The sequence below is a fragment of the Microcebus murinus genome, chromosome 4, assembly GCF_040939455.1.
Source record: "Microcebus murinus isolate Inina chromosome 4, M.murinus_Inina_mat1.0, whole genome shotgun sequence".
Taxonomy (NCBI): Eukaryota; Metazoa; Chordata; class Mammalia; order Primates; family Cheirogaleidae; genus Microcebus; species Microcebus murinus.
This window is the reverse complement of record NC_134107.1, coordinates 110213977-110233287: the sequence shown is the minus strand read 5'-3', so window position 1 is coordinate 110233287 and position 19311 is coordinate 110213977. Positions and strand designations below refer to the sequence as shown.

Genomic DNA, 19311 nt, shown 5'->3' with positions numbered 1-19311 from the left:
GCCAGTACTTCAATCAGCTGGTCGAAAGATGTGTATGGTAGAAGTTAGAAGACATACAAAAGGAATATTAACTCTACCTAACCAGCTGACAATCCCCAAGATTAGCTAAGGCCATCTGAAAGAAAAACAAAGCTGGAGCACTTAACACTAACAGTTAACAAAACCTGTTATAAAATTATAAGAATTAGAACAGCATTGTATTTGCAAAAAAGGATAGAAAAACTGACTTACAGAATAGAATAAAACAGTCCAAAAACAACCGACACATACTGGGTCATCTGATATATGACAGAGCTGACAGTGAAATGCAATAGGAAAAGAAAATCTGTTTAATAAGTGATGCTGACTCAACTAAATACCCATATGAGAAAAACTGTAGCATGACTCCCACCTAACATCCTACACAAAAAATTCCAGAAAGAATAGATTGAAATACAAAAGGTAAAACAATAAAGCTTTTATACAAGAAAATAGATCATATCTGTGACAGAGTAGGCAGATATTTTTAACAGTATCCAAAAACACTAACCACAAAGGAAAACATAATACATTGTACTATATTAATACCTATTCCTCAAAAGACACTTAAAAGAGTGAAAGAGTAACCCAGACAGTAGGAAAAGATATCACAATACAGATATCTGATAAAAACAACTAGAATCCATAAGATAAAAAGGATTCTCAGAAACAATAAGATAAACAATCCAATGGAAAAATGGGCAAAACACAAGAAAAGGCACTTCACAAAATATACACCCCACAGAATGACTAGGTTGAAAACAATGACAATATCAAGTGCTGGAGAGAATGCAGAGGAGCTTAAACTCTTTTAGGTTGCTGACAGCCTCTGATCCAGCAATTTCACTCCAAAATATATAGTCAACAGAATGCTTACATGTGTTTACCAAAAGATTTATACCAGAATGGTCTCAGCAGCAGTATTCATAATAGTGAAAACTGAAATCAATCCAAAGGCCCACCAATAGTAAAGTCACAAAATGCAATGCGACAGTCTATGACAGATGAGGATATTCTATAATTATAGATAAAAATACAGATAAATCTCACAGATAACACCCAGCAAAGGAAGCCAGACACAAAAAAATATGTTGGGATTTGGAATCAAGATGGCGAACGAGAAACACCGCCAGACAGACTGTCTCTCCAGAAAAGACAGATTCTTGCAGAAATTAGAAGAAAGAAGCAAGAAGATGAGCATACAGAGGACGAGGGCCGGAAGGAGGGGTACCTGAGACCACGGGAGACTCCACGGGAGGAGATCGCAGAGGAGAACTGGAAGCTGGGACCGCTGGAGCAGCCTGGAGACCAGCAGAAAGGGTAGGTGCATAGGTCATCTTTCCCCTCTCCTGCATCTTGGACTGCTAGTGGGCTCTACAGTGGGTGTTGAGACCTGCAGACACCACCCCAGAGACGGTGGCCCCCAGTGAGCGGTAACCCGGTAGCAGACGCAGGACCAGACTCCCAAATCCCTAGGGGCACCTCCGTGTGCATAGACCCAAGCCGTGCGAAAGGCACCATACTGCCTCATTCTACCCTCCGCTGACCCTATATGCAATTGCCCAGAGAGACAATATAGCCACCAGCCGGAGGCACCTCTATGGAATGGGACCTTGCCTTCTGGGGGCCCTACAGCTGACTAAGGGGAGCTCAGACTGTCAGCTTCCTACCTGCCAGCCCTCCTACGTGCTGCTGGCACGGTGACCCCAGAAGAATGGGGCAGACGCTGAGGCTGAGAGACATAGACCCAGCTTGGGCTCCCCGTGGGCGAATTGGGACTGGCACTCCTCTCCCTGGTGGGGATATAGTTTGAACTCTGGGGCCCAGCGGTCAGACTTGCAGACCAGATCCCGAGGTCTCACATTGCCCGGGGCACAGAAGGGATACACCTGAACAGCCTACTGAGGTGTGTGTGCCTTCAGGGGCAGAACAGCATCCTAGAGGGCAACTCTCCTCCAAAAGGGAGACCGTGAGCCCACCCCAGGTGGCGTTCCTGCGCACGGAACCTCCCCGCCGGCATCGCAGTCAGGGAAGCCCTAGTGGCGTGTGGTCTGGCCTGCTGGCAGAAGCCCAGGAGTAGCCGTGGAGTTGAGAGGGTGGAAAGAAGCGAGGCCTGATCTAGACTGCGGGTCTGAGACAGCCCCACCCCAAACGTAGACTTTCTGACTGAGCAGGGCCATTCCAGCCCCTCCTTGAGAGTTTTTCCTAGAGCAGAGAACAGAACATTAACCCCTTCAAACAGCATTGGTGGTGCCTGAGGGCAGGCTTACCAAACCCAGCTCTGCCCAAACTCTCTCCTAGACCAGCCCTCACTGAGGGGGAGAAACGGACACACCTGGAAGTCCCAGGGCCCCAACCACCACCTGAGGCGCTAGAGTGCCTCTCTACAGGAACAAGAGCTGATAACAGGACACAAAAACAGTGTAGCCTGTTCCTCCAAGTAAGCGCCACCTGCTGACAGAGAGGGCATCCTGCACAGCCTTTTCACGGCACCTACTGACTCATTATACAGGGAGTGGTTGAATGGCACCCACAGACACCACCTACCAGTTCAGAAACTAAACAAAGCATGTGAATACGCAAAAAAAAACCTAAAGGAAAGAAACAACAACTGATCGACATGGGAGGTAATCAGCGAAGGAACTCCAGAAATATAAAGAACCAAACAAAAAACACACCCACAAAGAGGAGCACCAGCCCCCTAGAAACAGACACCAACCAAAATCGGGCAAACAAAATGACAGAAGAAGAATTTCGAATGTGGATCATCAGAAACTTCAACGACCTGCAAGAACAACTCAATAACCAACACAAGAAACCACAAAAAGCCTCCAGGATATGGAACAAAAGTTCACTAAAGATATAGACACAATGAAGAAAAGTTTAACCGAACTCCTGGAAATGAAGAATCAATTCAGGGAACTACAAAATACAGTGGAATGTCTCAAGAACGGGGTAGATCAAACAGAAAAAAGAATCTCAGAGATGGAAGATGACACCCTCCAATTAAATAAATAAGTCACAGAGATAGAGCAGAGAAACAAGAGAAAAGAGCAAAGCCTACAAGAGATGTAGGATTATGTGAAGAAACCTAATGTGAGTGTCATAGGGTTACCAGAAAGGGAAGAAGACAACACTCAAGGCTTGGACAAGCTATTTGAAGATATAATAGAGGAAAATTTCCCAGGCCTTGCTCAAAATCTCGATATACAAATTCAAGAAGCTCAGAGGACCCCTGGGAGATTCAATGCAAACAGGAAGACGTCACGACATGCAGTCATCAGACTGACCAAAATATCAACTAAAGAGGCCCTTCCAAGAGCTGTAAGACGAAAGAAGCAAGTAACATACAAGGGAAAGCCAATTTGTATAACACCAGACTTCTCTAATGAGACTTTACAAGCAAAGAGAGACTGGGGCCCCATTCTCACTCTTCTGAAACAAAACAATGCCCAGCCTAGAATCTTATTCCCTACAAAACTAAGCTTCCTATAAGAACGAGAAATAAAGACATTCTCAGAAAAGCAAACTTTCAGAGAATTCACCAAGACAAGACCAGTCCTACAAGAAGTACTCAAAAGAGTGTTACGCATGGAACACTATAATCAAAAAAAAACCACAGGGGCGGAGCAAGATGGCGGACGAATAACACCGCCAGACAGAGGGTCTCTGCAGAAAAGACAGATTCTAGCAGAAACTAGAGGAAAGAAGCAAGAAGACGAGCATACAGCGGACAAGGGCCGGAAGGAGGGGTACCTGAGACCCCGGGAGACTCCACGGGAGGAGGCTGCGGAGGAGAACTGGAGGCTGAGACCACCGGAGCAGCCCGGAGACCAGCGGCAAGGGTAGGTGGATCTGCTGTTTCCCCTCCCCTGCATTCGGGACTGCTGGTGGGCTCCCCAGCGGGTGGAGAGACCTGCGGACACCAGCCCAGAGACTGCCGCCGCCTGCCAACGGTGAGCCTGTAGCAGACGTGACACCAGGTTCCCAACTTCCTCCGGGCACCTCCGTGTGCACAGACCCGAGCCGAGCGGCAGGCGCCATTTTGCCTCCTCCCCCCCTCCGCCGACCCTACCGGCGGCTGCCCATAGAGACAATACAGCCACCAGCCAGAGGCACCTACAGGGAATGGGACCTTCCCGTTTGGGACCCCGCCCGCCCTCCCAGGTGCTGCTGGCACCGTGTTCCCAGGAAAACGGTGCCGACTCAGAGGCTGAGAGACATAGACCCAGCTTGGGCTCCCTGTGGGTGAATTAGGACCGGAAATCCTCTCCCTGGTGGGAATACAGTTTGAACTCTGGGACCCAGAGGTCGGACCTGCAGACCAGATCCCCTGCACCGAGGGCTAGCATTGCCCGGGGCACAGAAGGGTTATACGTGAACAGCCTACTGAGGTCTGTGTGCCTCCAGGGGCGGATCGGCGTCCTAGAGGGCAACCCTCCTCCCAGGAGGAGGCCGTGCGCCCAACGCAGGTGGCGTTCCTGTGCAGGGAACCTCCCCGCCGGCATCACAGTCCAGGGAGGCCTGGTGGCTTGTGGTCTGGCCTGCTGGCAGAGGCCCAGGAGTAGCTGCAGAGTTGGGGAGGGTGGAAAGAAGCGAGGCCTGCTGCAGACTGTGGGTCTCAGACAGCCCCACCCCCACACGCAGACTTTCTGGCTGAGCGGGACCATTCCAGCCCCGCCCTGACAGCAGAAAACAGAACTTTGACCCCTGCTAACGGCCTGAGGGCAGGCTTACCCAACCCAGCTCCACCCAGAACGAGAGCTGATAACAGGACTCAAAATCAACACCATAGCCTGTTCCTCCAAGCAAACGCCACCTACTGACAGGGACGGCATCTTGCACAGCCTTTCCACGGCACCCACTGACTCAATATACAGGGAGTGGTCCAATTTCACCCACAGGCACCACCTAACGCCTCAGAAACTAAACAAGGTGTGTGAATACCCAAACAATAACCTAAGGAAAGAAACAACAACTGATCGACATGGGAAGAAATCAGCGAAAGAACTCAGGAAATATGAAGAACCAAACAGAAAACACACCCCCAAAGAGGAGCACCAGCCCCCTAGAAACGGACACCGACCAAAATCAGGCAACCAATATGACAGAAGAGGAATTTCGTATGTGGAACATAAGAACACTCACCAAGCTGCAACAACAACTCAACAACCAACACCAAGAAACGACAAAAAGTCTCCAGGATATGAGAAAAGAAATAGACACATTGAAGAAAAGTGTAACCGAACTCCTGGAAATGAAGAATCAATTCAAGGAACTACAAAATACAGTGGAAAGTCTCAAGAACAGGGTAGATGAAGCAGAAGAAAGAATCTCAGAGCTTGAAGATAACACCCTCCAATTAAATAAATCAGTCACAGAAATAGAGCAGAGAAACAAGAGAAAAGAGCAAAGCCTACAAAAGCTGTGGGATTATGTGGAGAAACCTAATGTGAGGGTCATAGGGTTACAGGAAGGGGAAGAAGACAACACTCAAGGGTTGGACAAGCTGTTTGAAGATATAATAGAGGAAAATTTCCCAGGCCTTGCTCAAAATCTTGATATACAAGTTCAAGAAGCTCAGAGGACCCCTGGGAGAGTCAACGCAAACAGGAAGACGTCACGACATGCAGTCATCAGACTAATCAAAGTATCAACTAAAGAGGCCCTTCTAAGAGCTGTAAGACAAAAGAAGCAACTAACATACAAGGGAAAGCCAATTCGAATAACATCAGACTTCTCTAATGAGACTTTACAAGCAAGGAGAGACTGGGGCCCCATTCTCACTCTTTTGAAACAAAACAATGCCCAACCTAGAATATTATTCCCTGCAAAACTAAGCTTCGTATATGAAGGAGAAATAAAAACATTCTCAGACAAGCAAAGGCTCAGAGAATTCACCAAGACGAGACCAGCCCTACAAGAAGTACTTAAAACAGCGTTATGCACGGAACATCATAAAAATAACCCACGAATATAAAAACAACCAAAACCCAAAGATATTAAAGGCCAGATATTACAATGGCTCAAGACAGAAATCATAGCAACAACATCCAACCCAACAGAATGATCAGTAATCTACCTTACCTATCAGTTCTCTCAATAAATGTGAATAGCTTAAACTCTCCACTCAAGAGACATAGGCTGGCTGAATGGATAAGAAAATACAGGCCAAGTATATGCTGTCTTCAGGAAACACATCTAACCTGCAAGGATGCATATAGACTAAAAATAAAAGGGTGGAGATCAGGCCGGGCGCTGTGGCTCACGCCTGTAATCCTAGCTCTTGGGAGGCCGAGGCGGGCGGATTGCTCAAGGTCAGGAGTTCAAAACCAGCCTGAGCAAGAGCGAGACCCCGTATCTACTATAAATAGAAAGAAATTAATTGGCCAACTGATATATATAGAAAAAATTAGCCGGGCATGGTGGCGCATGCCTGTAGTCCCAGCTACTCGGGAGGCTGAGGCAGAAGGATCACTCAAGCCCAGGAGTCTGAGGTTGCTGTGAGCTAGGCTGACGCCACGGCACTCACTCTAGCCTGGACAACAAAGCGAGACTCTGTCTCAAAAAAAAAAAAAAAAAAAAAAAAAGGGTGGAGATCAATATTCCAAGCAAATAGAAGCCAAAAGAAGGCTGGTGTGGCAGTTCTAATTTCAGACGATTTAGTTTTTAAACCAACAAAAGTAGTAAAAGACAAAGAGGGTCATTATATAATGGTGAAGGGCACAGTCCAACAAGAAGAGATAACAATTTTAAATATATATGCACCCAACTTAGGTGCACCCAGATTCATAAAGCAAACCTTACTGGAGCTAAGCAAATGGATTAATAGCAACTCCATAATCGCCGGAGATTTCAACACCCCACTGACGGCACGAGACAGATCCTCCAAACAGAAAATTAATAAAGAAATAATGGACTTAAACAAAACTCTAGAACAATTGGGTCTGACAGACATCTACAGAACATTCTACCCAAAATCCACTGAATATACGTTCTTCTCATCAGCTCACGGGACATTCTCTAAGACTGACCATATCCTAGGACACAAAGAAAATCTCAAGAAATTTAAAAAAATAGAAATCATACCATGTATCTTCTCAGATCACAGTGGAATAAAACTAGAAATCAACCCTAACAGAAACTCACATTTCTACACAAAAACGTGGAAATTAAACAACCTCCTACTAAATGATTACTTCGTAAATGAAGAAATCAAGACAGAAATAAAAAACTTCTATGAAGAAAACGACAATGGAGAGACAAGTTATCAACTCCTCTGGGACACAGCTAAAGCAGTTCTCAGAGGAAAGTTTATCTCCATAAATGCCTATAACCAAAAGACAAGAAGATCACAAATAGACAATCTAATGAAACGACTCAAAGAGCTGGAAAAAGAAGAACAGACCAACCCCAAACCCAGCAGAAGAAGTGAAATCAACAAGATCAAATCAGAACTAAACGAAATTGAAAACAGGGAAGCTATTCAGGAGATTAATAAAACAAAAAGTTGGTTCTTTGAAAAAATAAACAAAATTGACACACCATTGGCTAAGCTAACGAAAAGCAGAAAAGAGAAATCTCTAATAAGCTCCATCAGGAATAAAAAAGGAGATATCACAACTGATCCCAAAGAGATACAAGATACAATTTATGAATACTACAAAAATCTTTATGCACACAAACTGGAAAATGTGGAGGAAATGGACAAATTTCTAGAAACACACAGCCTCCCTAGGCTCAACCAGGAAGAAGTAGATTCCCTGAACAGACCAATCTCAACAGCTGAAATAGAAACAGCAATTAAAAATCTCCCAAAAAAGAAAAGTCCCGGTCCAGATGGCTTCACACCTGAATTTTACCATACTTACAATGAAGAACTAGTACCTATCTTGCAGAAACTATTCCACAACATCGAGAAGAACGGAAACCTCCCCGACACCTTTTATGAAGCGAATATTACTCTGATACCAAAACCAGGAAAGGATGCAACAAAAAAAGAAAACTACAGACCAATATCCCTAATGAATATAGATGCAAAAATTTTCAACAAAATCTTAGCTAACCGAATCCAGACACTTATCAAAAAAATAATCCACCACGACCAAGTGGGCTTCATCTCAGGGATGCAGGGATGGCTCAACATACGTAAATCTATAAATGCAATTCACCACATAAACAGAAGCAAAAACAAAGACCACATGATTCTTTCAATAGATGCAGAAAAAGCTTTTGACAAAATTCAACACCCTTTCATGATACGAACACTTAAGAAAATAGGCATAGAAGGGACATACCTAAAAATGATACAAGCCATATATGACAGACCCATAGCCAACATCATACTGAATGGGGAAAGATTGAAATCATTCCCACTTAGAACTAGAACCAGACAAGGTTGCCCACTATCTCCACGTGTGTTCAACATAGTGCTGGAAGTCTTGGCTACAGCAATCAGACAGGAAAATGGAATCAAAGGTATCCAAATAGGGGCAGAAGAGATCAAACTTTCACTGTTTGCTGATGATATGATATTGTATCTAGAAAACCCCAAGGACTCAACCAAGAAACTCCTGGAACTGATCGATGAATTTAGTAAAGTCTCAGGATACAAAATCAATACACAGAAATCAGAGGCATTCATATACGCCAACAACAATCTAATTGAGAACCAAATCAAACACTCAATTCCCTTCACAATAGCAACAAAGAAATTAAAGTACCTAGGAATATATTTAACCAAAGAGGTAAAAGACCTCTACAGGGAGAACTATGAAACACTGAGGAAGGAAATAGCAGAGGATGTAAACAGATGGAAATCCATACCATGCTCGTGGATCGGCAGACTCAATATCATCAAAATGTCTATACTACCCAAACTGATCTACAGATTCAATGCAATACCTATTAAAATCCCATCAGCATTCTTCACAGATATAGAAAAAATAATTTTACGCTTCGTATGGAACCAAAGAAGACCCCGAATATCAAGAGCAATTCTAGGCAACAAAAACAAAATGGGAGGCATTAATATGCCAGATATCAAACTATACTACAAAGCTGTAGTAATTAAAACAATATGGTATTGGCACAAAAACAGGAATATTGACCAGTGGAACAGATGTGAGAATCCTGATATAAAACCATCCTCATATAGCCATCTCATCTTTGACAAAGCAGACAAAAACATACGCTGGGGAAAAGAATCTCTCTTCAATAAATGGTGCTGGGAAAACTGGATAGCCACCTGTAGAAGGCTAAAACAGGACCCACACCTTTCACCTCTCACAAAAACCAACTCACGCTGGATAACAGACTTAAACCTAAGATATGAAACTATTAGAATTCTAGAGGAAAAAGTTGGAAACACTCTCCTAGACATCGGCCTGGGCAAAGAGTTTATGAAGAAGTCCCCAAAGGCAATCACAGCAGCAACAAAAATAAATAAATGGGACATGATCAAACTACAAAGCTTCTGCACAGCCAAAGAAATAGTCATGAAAGTAAACAGACAACCTACAGAATGGGAGAAAATTTTTGCATCCTATGCATCCGATAAGGGACTGATAACTAGAATATACTCAGAACTCACGAAAATTAGGAAGAAAAAATCAAATAACCCCATTAAAAAGTGGGCAAAGGACTTGAACAGAAACTTTTCTAAAGAAGACAGAAGAATGGCCAACAAACATATGAAGAAATGCTCAACATCTCTAATCATCAGGGAAATGCAAATCAAAACCACAATGAGATATCACTTAACCCCAGTGAGAATGGCCTTTATCAAAAAATCTCGAAACAATAAATGCTGGCATGGTTGCGGAGAGAGAGGAACACTCCTACACTGCTGGTGGGACTGCAAACTAGTTCAACCTCTGTGGAAAGCAATATGGAGATACCTTAAAGCGATACAAGTGAATCTACTATTTGATCCAGCAATCCCATTGCTGGGCATCTACCCAAATGATCCAGTGACACTCTACAAAAAAGACACCTGCACTGGAATGTTTATAGCAGCACAATTCATAATTGCAAGGCTGTGGAAACAGCCCAAGTGCCCATCAATCCAAGAATGGATTAATAAAATGTGGTATATGTATACCATGGAGTACTATTCAGCTCTAAGAAACAATGGTGATATAGCACATCTTATATTTTCCTGGTTAGAGCTGGAACCCATACTACTAAGTGAAGTATCCCAAGAATGGAAAAACAAGCACCAGATATATTCTCCAGAAAACTGGTATTAACTGAGTAGCACCTAAGTGGACACACAGGTACTACAGTAATAGGGTATTGGGCAGGTGGGAGGGGGGAGGGGGGAGAGGGGGTGGGCATATACATACATAATCAGTGAGATGTGCACCATCTGGGGGATGGTCATGATGGAGACTCAGACTTTTGGGGGGAGGGGGGGAAATGGGCATTTATTGAAACCTTAAAATCTGTACCCCCATAATATGCAAAAAAAAAAAAAAATCCAAAAAAAACCCCACAAATATAAAAACAACCAAAACCCAAAGATTAAAGGCCAGATAATACAATGGCTCAAGAGAGAAATCAAAGCAACAACATCCAACCCAACAGAATGAACAGTAATCTTACCTTACCTATCACTTCTCTCAATAAATGTGAATGGCTTAAAATCTCCACTCAAGAGACATAGGCTGGCTCAATGAATCAGAAAATACAGGCCAAGTATATGCTGTCTTCAGGAAACACATCTAAGCTGCAAGGATGCATATAGACTAACAATAAAAGGGTGGAGATCAGTATTCCACCCAAGTGGAAGCCAAAAGAAGGCTGGCATGGCAGTTCTAATTTCAGACGATTTAGTTTTTAAACCAACAAAAGTAGTGAAAGACAAAGAGGGTCATTATATAATGGTGAAGCGCACACTTCAACAAGAAGAGATAACAATTTTAAATATATATGCACCGAACTTAAGTGCACCCAGTTTCATAAAGCAAACCTTAATGGATCTAAGCAAATGGATTAATAGCAACTCCATAATCACCGGAGATTTCAACATCCCACTGATGGCACAGGACAGATCCTCCAAACAGAAAATTAATAAAGAAATAATAGACTTAAACAAAACTCTGGAACAATTGTGTCTAACTGACACTTACAGGACATTCTACCCAAAATCCACTGAAGATACGTTCTTCTCATCAGCTAACGGGACATTCTCCAAGACTGACCATATCCTAGGACACAAGATAAACCTCAAGAAATTTTAAAAAATAGAAATCATACCATGTATCTTCTCAGATTACAGTGGAATAAAAGTAGAAATCAACCCTAACAGAAACTCACATTTCTACACAAAAACGTGGAAATTAAACAACCTCCTACTAAATGATTACTTCATAAATGAAGAAATCAAGATGGAAATAAAACTCTAAGAAGAAAATGACAATGGAGAGACAAGTTATCAAATCCTCTGGGACACAGCTAAAGCAGTTCTGAGAGGAAAGTTTATCTCCATAAATGCCTATAACCCAAAGTCAAAAAGATCACAAATAGACAATCTAATGAAACGACTCAAAGAGCTGGAAAAAGAACAGACCAACCCCAAACCCAACAGAAGAAGTGAAATCAACAAGATCAAATCAGAACTAAACGAAATTGAAAACAGGGAAGCTATTCAGGAGATTAATAAAACAAAAAGTTGGTTCTTTGAAAAAATAAACAAAATTGACACGCCATTGGCTAAGCTAATGAAAAGCAGAAAAGAGAAATCTCTAATAAGCTCCATCAGGAACAAAAAAGGAGATATCACAACTCATGCAAAAGAGGTACAAGATATAATTTATGAATACTACAAAAATCTTTATGCACACAAACTGGAAAATGTGGAGGAAATGGACAAATTTCTAGAAACACGCAGCCTCTCTAGGCTCAAGCAGGAAGAGAAATAGATTCCCTGAACAGACCAATCTCAAGAGATGAAATAGAATCGGCAATTAAAAATCTCCCTAAAAAGAAAAGGCCCAGTCCAGATGGTTTCACACCCGAATTTTACCACACTTACAAAGAAGACCTAGTATCTATCTTGCAGAAACTATTCCACAACATCGAGAAGAACGGAAACCTCCCCGACACCTTTTATGAAGCAAATATTACTCTGATACGAAAACCAGGAAAGGATGCAACAAAAAAAGAAAACTACAGACCAATATCCCTAATGAATATAGATGCAAAAATTTTCAACAAAATCTTAGCTAACCGAATCCAGACGCTTATCAAAAAAATAATCCATCACGACCAAGTGGGTCTCATCCTAGGGATGCAGGGATGGTTCAACACACGTAAATCTATAAATGCAATTCACCACATAAACAGAAGCAAAAACAAAGACCACATGATCCTTTCAATAGATGCAGAAAAAGCTTTTGACAAAATTCAGCACCCTTTCATGATACGAACACTTAATAAAACAGGCATAGAAGGAACATACCTAAAAATGATACAAGCCATATATGACAGACCCATAGCCAACATCATACTGAATGGGGAAAAACTGAAAGCATTCCCACTTAGAACTGGAACCAGACAAGGCTGCCCACTATCTCCACTTCTATTCAACATAGTGCTAGAAATCCTGGCTACAGCAATCAGACAGGAAAGTGGAATTAAAGGTATCCAAATAGGGGCAGAGGAGATCAAACTTTCACTGTTTGCTGATGATATGATATTATAGTTAGAAAACCCCAAAGATTCAACCAAGAAACTCCTGGAACTGATAAAAGAATTTAGTAAAATCTCAGGATACAAAATCAATACACAGAAATCAGAGGCATTCATACACGCCAACAACAATCTAATTGAGAACCAAATCGAAGACTCAATTCCCTTGACAATAGCAACTAAGAAATTAAAGTACCTAGGAATATACTTAACCAAGGACGTAAAAGACCTCTACAGGGAGAACTATGAAACACTGAGGAAGGAAATAGCAGAGGATGTAAACAGATAGAAATCCATACCGTGCTCGTGGATCGGCAGACTCAACATCATTAAAATGTCTATACTACCCAAACTGATCTACAGATTCAATGCAACACCTATTAAAATCCCATCAGCATTCTTCACAGATACAGAAAAAATAATGTTACGCTTCATATGGAAACAAAGAAGACCCCGAATATCAAAAGCAATTCTAGGCAACAAAAACAAAATGGGAGGTATTAATATGCCAGATATCAAACTATACTACAAAGCTATAGTAATTAAATCAATCTGGTATTGGCACAAACATAGGAATATTGACCAGTGGAACAGATGTGAGAATCCTGATATAAAACCATCCTCATATAGCCATCTAAGCTTTGACAGAGAAGACAAAAACATATGCTGGGGAAAAGAATCCCTTTTCAATAAATGGTGCTGGGAAAACTGGATAGCCACTTGTAGAAGGCTAAAGCAGGACCCACACCTTTCACCTCTCACAAAAATCAACTCACGCTGGATAACAGACTTAAACCTAAGGTATGAAACTATTAGAATTCTAGAGGAAAAAGTTGGAAACGCTCTCCTAGACATCGGCCTAGGCAAAGAGGTTATGAAGAAGTCCCCAAAGACAATCACAGCAGCAACAAAAATAAATAAATGGGACATGATCAAACTACAAAGCTTCTGCACAGCCAAAGAAACAGTTATGAAAGTAAACAGACAACCTACAGAATGGGAGAAAATTTTTGCATCCTACGCGTCTGATAAGGGGCTGATAACTAGAATATACTTAGAACTCATGAAAATCAGCAAGAAAAAAATCAAATAACCCTATCAAAAAGTGGGCAAAGGACTTGAACAGAAACTTTTCTAAAGCAGACAGAAGAATGTCCAACAAACATATGAAAAAATGCTCAACATTTCTAATCATCAGAGAAATGCAAATCAAAACCACAATGAGATATCACTTAACTCCAGTGAGAATAGCCTTTATCAAAAAGGCTCCAAACGATAAATGCTGGCATGGATGCGGAGAGAGAGGTACACTCCTACACTGCTGGTGGGACTGCAAACTAGTTCAGGCTCTGGAAAGCAATATGGAGATACCTTAAAGTTATACAATTGGATCTACCATTTGATCCAGCAATCCCATTACTGGGCATCTACCCAAAAGATCCAATGACACTCTACAAAAAAGACACCTGCACTCGAATGTTTATAGCAGCACAATTCATAATTGCAAGGCTGTGGAAACAGCCCCAGTGCCCATCAACCCAAGAATGGATTAATAAAATGTGGTATATGTATACCATGGAGTACTATTCAGCTCTAAGAGACAACGGTGATATAGCACATCTTATATTTTCCTGGTTAGAACTGGAACCCATACTACTTACTAAGTGAAGTATCCCAAGAATGGAAAAACAAGCACCACATATACTCACCAGCAAATTGGTATTAACTGAGCAGCACCTAAGTGGACACTTAGTACTACAGTAATAGGGTATTGGGCAGGTCAGAGGGGGGACGGGGGGGGGGGCAGGTATATACATACATAATGAGTGAGATGTGCACCATCTGGGGGATGGTCATGCTGGAAAGTCAGACTTGTGGGGGGAGGGGGGAAAGGACATTTATTGAAACCTTAAAATTAAAATTTGTACCCCCCCATAATATGCCAAAATAAAAAGACAAAAAGAGAAAAAAAAAAGAAAAGAATATGTTCTGTTAACATATGACTCTATGTATATAAAACACAAATACAGGCAAAAACTAATCTACGCTGTGATTAACTCTGGATATTGATAATACACAGTGCAATAAGGGAGCTGCTTTGTTTCTTAATCGAATGCTAGTTACACACATAGGATCATTCTCTCTGTGAGAAGTCATAGAGCTGTACATGTATGATCTATGCAGTTTCCTATATGTGTATTACACATGAATAAGTTAAAAAATTATAAAAGGAAAAGAGGGAAAAAAATCTCCACAGTTAAGCCTGATACGGAGGGAGATCAGGTCAACAAATTCCTCTCCTTGACCAATCCAGATGACCCTAACTGTACTACAACTGCCTGGAAATTTGCCCCTATCTGAAGGAGTTTTGTAGTGTCAACACAGATTATGTAGCTAGATGAAGCCCCAAACCTGAAATGAGAGAGATGATGAAATCACATTGGGCAATGCTACAAACTATTTCTGAAAGAGGAAAAACCCTCCTCCAGCAGTAACCAGTATTTATCCATCTGGATATCCCGCTGGTCCAATCAAGTCTAAAAGAAACAATTCTAAAACTCCCAAGGTCTTTTGGATTTCAAATTAGGTAAGATCCCTTATTAAACTATAATCATAAGATCCAAATCTCCTGAAAGTGTATCATAATGAGCATGTAAATTATTATACCAGTTGGGAGCCAGATGTGGTGGCTCACCCCTGTAATCCCAACACTTTGGGAGGCCAAGGTGGGAGGATCACTTGAGGCCAAGATTTCAAGACCAGCCTGGCAACATACTGAGACCCCATCTCTAAAAAAAAAGAATTTTTTTTTAAAATTAGTCAGACATGGCCGGGCGCGGTGGCTCACGCCTGTAATCCTAGCTCTCTGGGAGGCCGAGGCGGGCGGATTGCTCGAGGTCAGGAGTTCAAAACCAGCCTGAGCAAGAGCGAGACCCCGTCTCTACTATAAATAGAAAGAAACTAATTGGCCAACTAATATATATAGAAAAAATTAGCCGGGCATGGTGGCTCATGCCTGTAGTCCCAGCTACTTGGGAGGCTGAGACAGAAGGATCGTTTGAGCCCAGGAGTTTGAGGTTGCTGTGAGCTAGGCTGACGCCATGGCACTCACTCTAGCCTGGGCAACAAAGCGAGACTCTGTCTCAAAAAAAAAAAAAAAAAAAATTAGTCAGACATGGTGGTGCATGCCTACAGTCCTAGCCACTCAGAAGGCTTAGGTCAGCAGCCAGTTCAAGGTTACAGGGAGCTATGATCGCTCTACTGCATTCCAGCCTGGACCACAAAGCAAGACCTCATCTCTAAAAAAATAAAAAAATTCTATCAGTTAGCTATACTGTTCAGATACATGTAAAAGGAAGTTCAAATCGCAATGGCTTAAACAAGTGGTTTACTCTTCCTCGTGAAATACAAGTTCAGAGAGAGGAACTGGCTGACATGATCTGGCAGTTCAAGAATATAAGGTCTAAGGCCGGGCATGGTAATCCTAGCCTGTAATCCTAGCACTCTGGGAGGCCAAGGCGGGCGGATTGCTCAAAGTCAGGAGTTCGAAACCAGCCTGAGCCAGACCCCGTCTCTACTAAAAATAGAAAGAAATTAAATGAACAACTAAAAATATATATACAAAAAATTAGCCGGGCATGGTGGTGCATGCCTATAGTCCCAGCTGCTCAGGAGGCTGAGGCAGGAGGACTGCTGGAGCCCAGGAGTTTGAGGTTGCTGTGAGCTAGGCTGACGCCACGGCACTCACTCTAGCCTGGGCAGCAAAGTGAGACTCTGTCTCAAAAAAAAAAAAAAAAAAAAAAAGGATTTAAGGACTAAGATCTCTGTCAGTCTCTTGGCCTTTCCCTAAAGGTCCCTACAATACTGCTACAGTTGGTCATCATGTCTAAACTCTAAATAGGAGGAAAGACGAATGGATAAAAGGCTTTCCCAAAAACTGCAGCCAGAAACTTCTGCCCATATCTCACGGACATGGACTATGTCACGTGGCTGCCTCTGCCAGAAGGGAAGCTAAGAAATAAGTCGCTTTTTACCTTGGCACAAAAAATGTTTGTGTTTTGCTTCTAAAAAAACTTAAGTTCTACTGGAAAGGAAAAGGGAGGAAATGGACATAAGATAGGCAAAAAGGAATCTCCGCCATAGCTATGATGAGCACTTGTTATGTTTACTAATATTGGATATATTTAATCTAGTAACTTATAAGTTTATGACTCATGGCACTGGAAGCAATTTTCTGTGATACAAGTCTGGCAACTACTTTCCAAAGCATTCATACTGTTTACAATGGAAAGAAAATGTAAAAGTTCAGGGAATATAACATTAAAAGGCTAGACACAGTCACCATTTCTTCAGCTAGCAGATACATATCAGTGTCCAGGTTGCTTTCCCTTCAGATTTCAATTTTATCTTCTTTTTTTAAATTACAAAAAAGTTGAATACATTTTCTAAAATGCTGAGTTCTTAGATGTAGTAATTTAATAATGAATCAAAAAACAACAGAACTTAAAATCCTAAACAAAGTATTTATTTCCTAACAATTTTTTTTCAGAATGAACAAAATTCTCAGTCTGCCCTTTTCTGACCCAAAGCATTATTCACTATTCACCTACACTTAGTATTTGCCATTTCATAAAATCAAGTAATGTGGCACTTTCCTGCTGATAGAGAGAACACAAACTTTTCCTCTCAGTTTAACAGGTGTGAATAATGCTCTATTTATCCAGTATTTCCCATGTTCTTCAGTCCTCCTCTTTATCTTTTCCCTGCATAAACTACTTCAACAAAATGAACAGTTCAAAAAAGTTTTATTTTTGTCTAAAATAGCAATCTGACATATTTCATGCTAGAGTTTTAAAAGGAGAATATTCAATTCACTAAATGTTATCTGGCAATTTTATAGCATTTTGTCAAATATATTCTCTATTCTGTGGTATGGTTTGTTTGTTCTCTCTTAAACAACTATCATTAAAGTCTAAACCAAGATCAATATATATCAAGGAGACACTTTAATTAAAATAAACCAAAGCTAAAACTGAATAAAACATATAGCAATTAACTCAAGGCAACTGAGTTTAATTTTGTTTTTTAAATCTGCAAGCCATTTAAGCATTGTCTCCTCCACCACACAAAGACATCTGATGCCTGCAGACTCTGGTTCTGGTTCCATTCTCTTGCTTCCTTTAGACTGGGATCTGAGAGGTGGATCATGTGCAGCAGCATGTACCTGCTATGGACTCCTCCTTACCCTTTCCAGCTCCCACACCTTCAACCATCTTCCCTGACAGCCAAACTCTTCCCTTCACCGCCAGGCCCCACCCACACCTCTGCCTCCACTGAGGAACTAGCCTCCCACATAACCCCTCCTGGAGGCCCTACTTATCTCAGGCATTTAAGACAGAGGCATAAAAAGAGTTTAAGGAATGTCTGCCAGTATATTGTTATATTTCATAAAAGGAACTGATAAATCAAGACTCAAGGTAAACTTTCTAAATAATTTTTCATATGAGTATGATGAATGAAATTCTCCAAGATTTTATCTTAAACTTCTGATGAATCAATATTTTAATACCTATATCGACACTTTCAGAAAAGTTACTAAAAGTCACAATGCCACTAATGAAGTCATACACTCAATCTTACTGACTCCAGTTAAGCAATATTTCTGCAACCTATCACAATCTATAAGCCAAATTATGGTGATGGCCACTTATCATAAAGAGAACTACCTGAAAGTACATGAAAATATATGCACAAATGCATTTTTGATGGATAGGGGGAACCACTTTAAAGCACATGCACTGTATGGTTATAAACTGGTGCATTAATTTCAAATACAAACATCTTGCTTTATTAATCACACGTAAGGGAGATATGCCAGAAAACCAGATCCTGTTTTTCTCCAAAATGGAAAAATCAGTACTGATTCCTCAGCCATTTATAAAGACAACAGTTTTTAAATACAGCCTTGTTTGAACCCAGTTTGACACTGGCTAGTGCAAACATGACAAGTATACAGAAGGGCTAAGCTACTAGACACGAGCAAAAGAGGTTCTGTACTTATATGCTATTCTCATATTGAGAGATGTTACTAGATTTTTACTAACGACCTTGGGAGAGGAAAAAAAGAGTACTGAAAATCCCACTATTCCTACTTTCTCACACAGAAACAACACTTTTCCTGTGGGTTTATTACTTCACTCATTCATCTGACAAATATTTATGGGTTTCATTTCCCGAATAACGCCCAACATTTAAGCAATGTGAAAGAAAGCCGAAGAGTTAGTGTGACCCAGATACGGAAAGACTTTTCAACCACTAGAAATGGAAAATAGCTTTTAATAAGAATATAACAAGAACTGCAGAGGAAGAAACCACAAGCATCTATCAGCCTTGTCAACACATAAAATGGCAATAATTAATGTTGCCATTTTTGTAAACACAGACAATATTTTTAATGACTATCACTTTGGGATATGAATATCTAATTAGATTTTGCTATACAGACATGAGATTCTTCTAAGATTAATAAGAATTTCTTCCAATTAAGGTTTCAAGGGTTGTGGGGGGTTTTTTTGGTTTTTGCTTTTTTGTTTTTCTGGA

The 19311-nt window shown here is 41.3% G+C and overlaps 1 protein-coding gene across 4 annotated transcripts in view; it reads right to left on the bottom strand.

The window, feature by feature from the left end:
• ARHGAP32 (Rho GTPase activating protein 32) overlaps nt 1-19311 on the bottom strand; it is a 319968-nt gene that overhangs the window by 283977 nt on the left and 16680 nt on the right. The window lies entirely within an intron of this gene.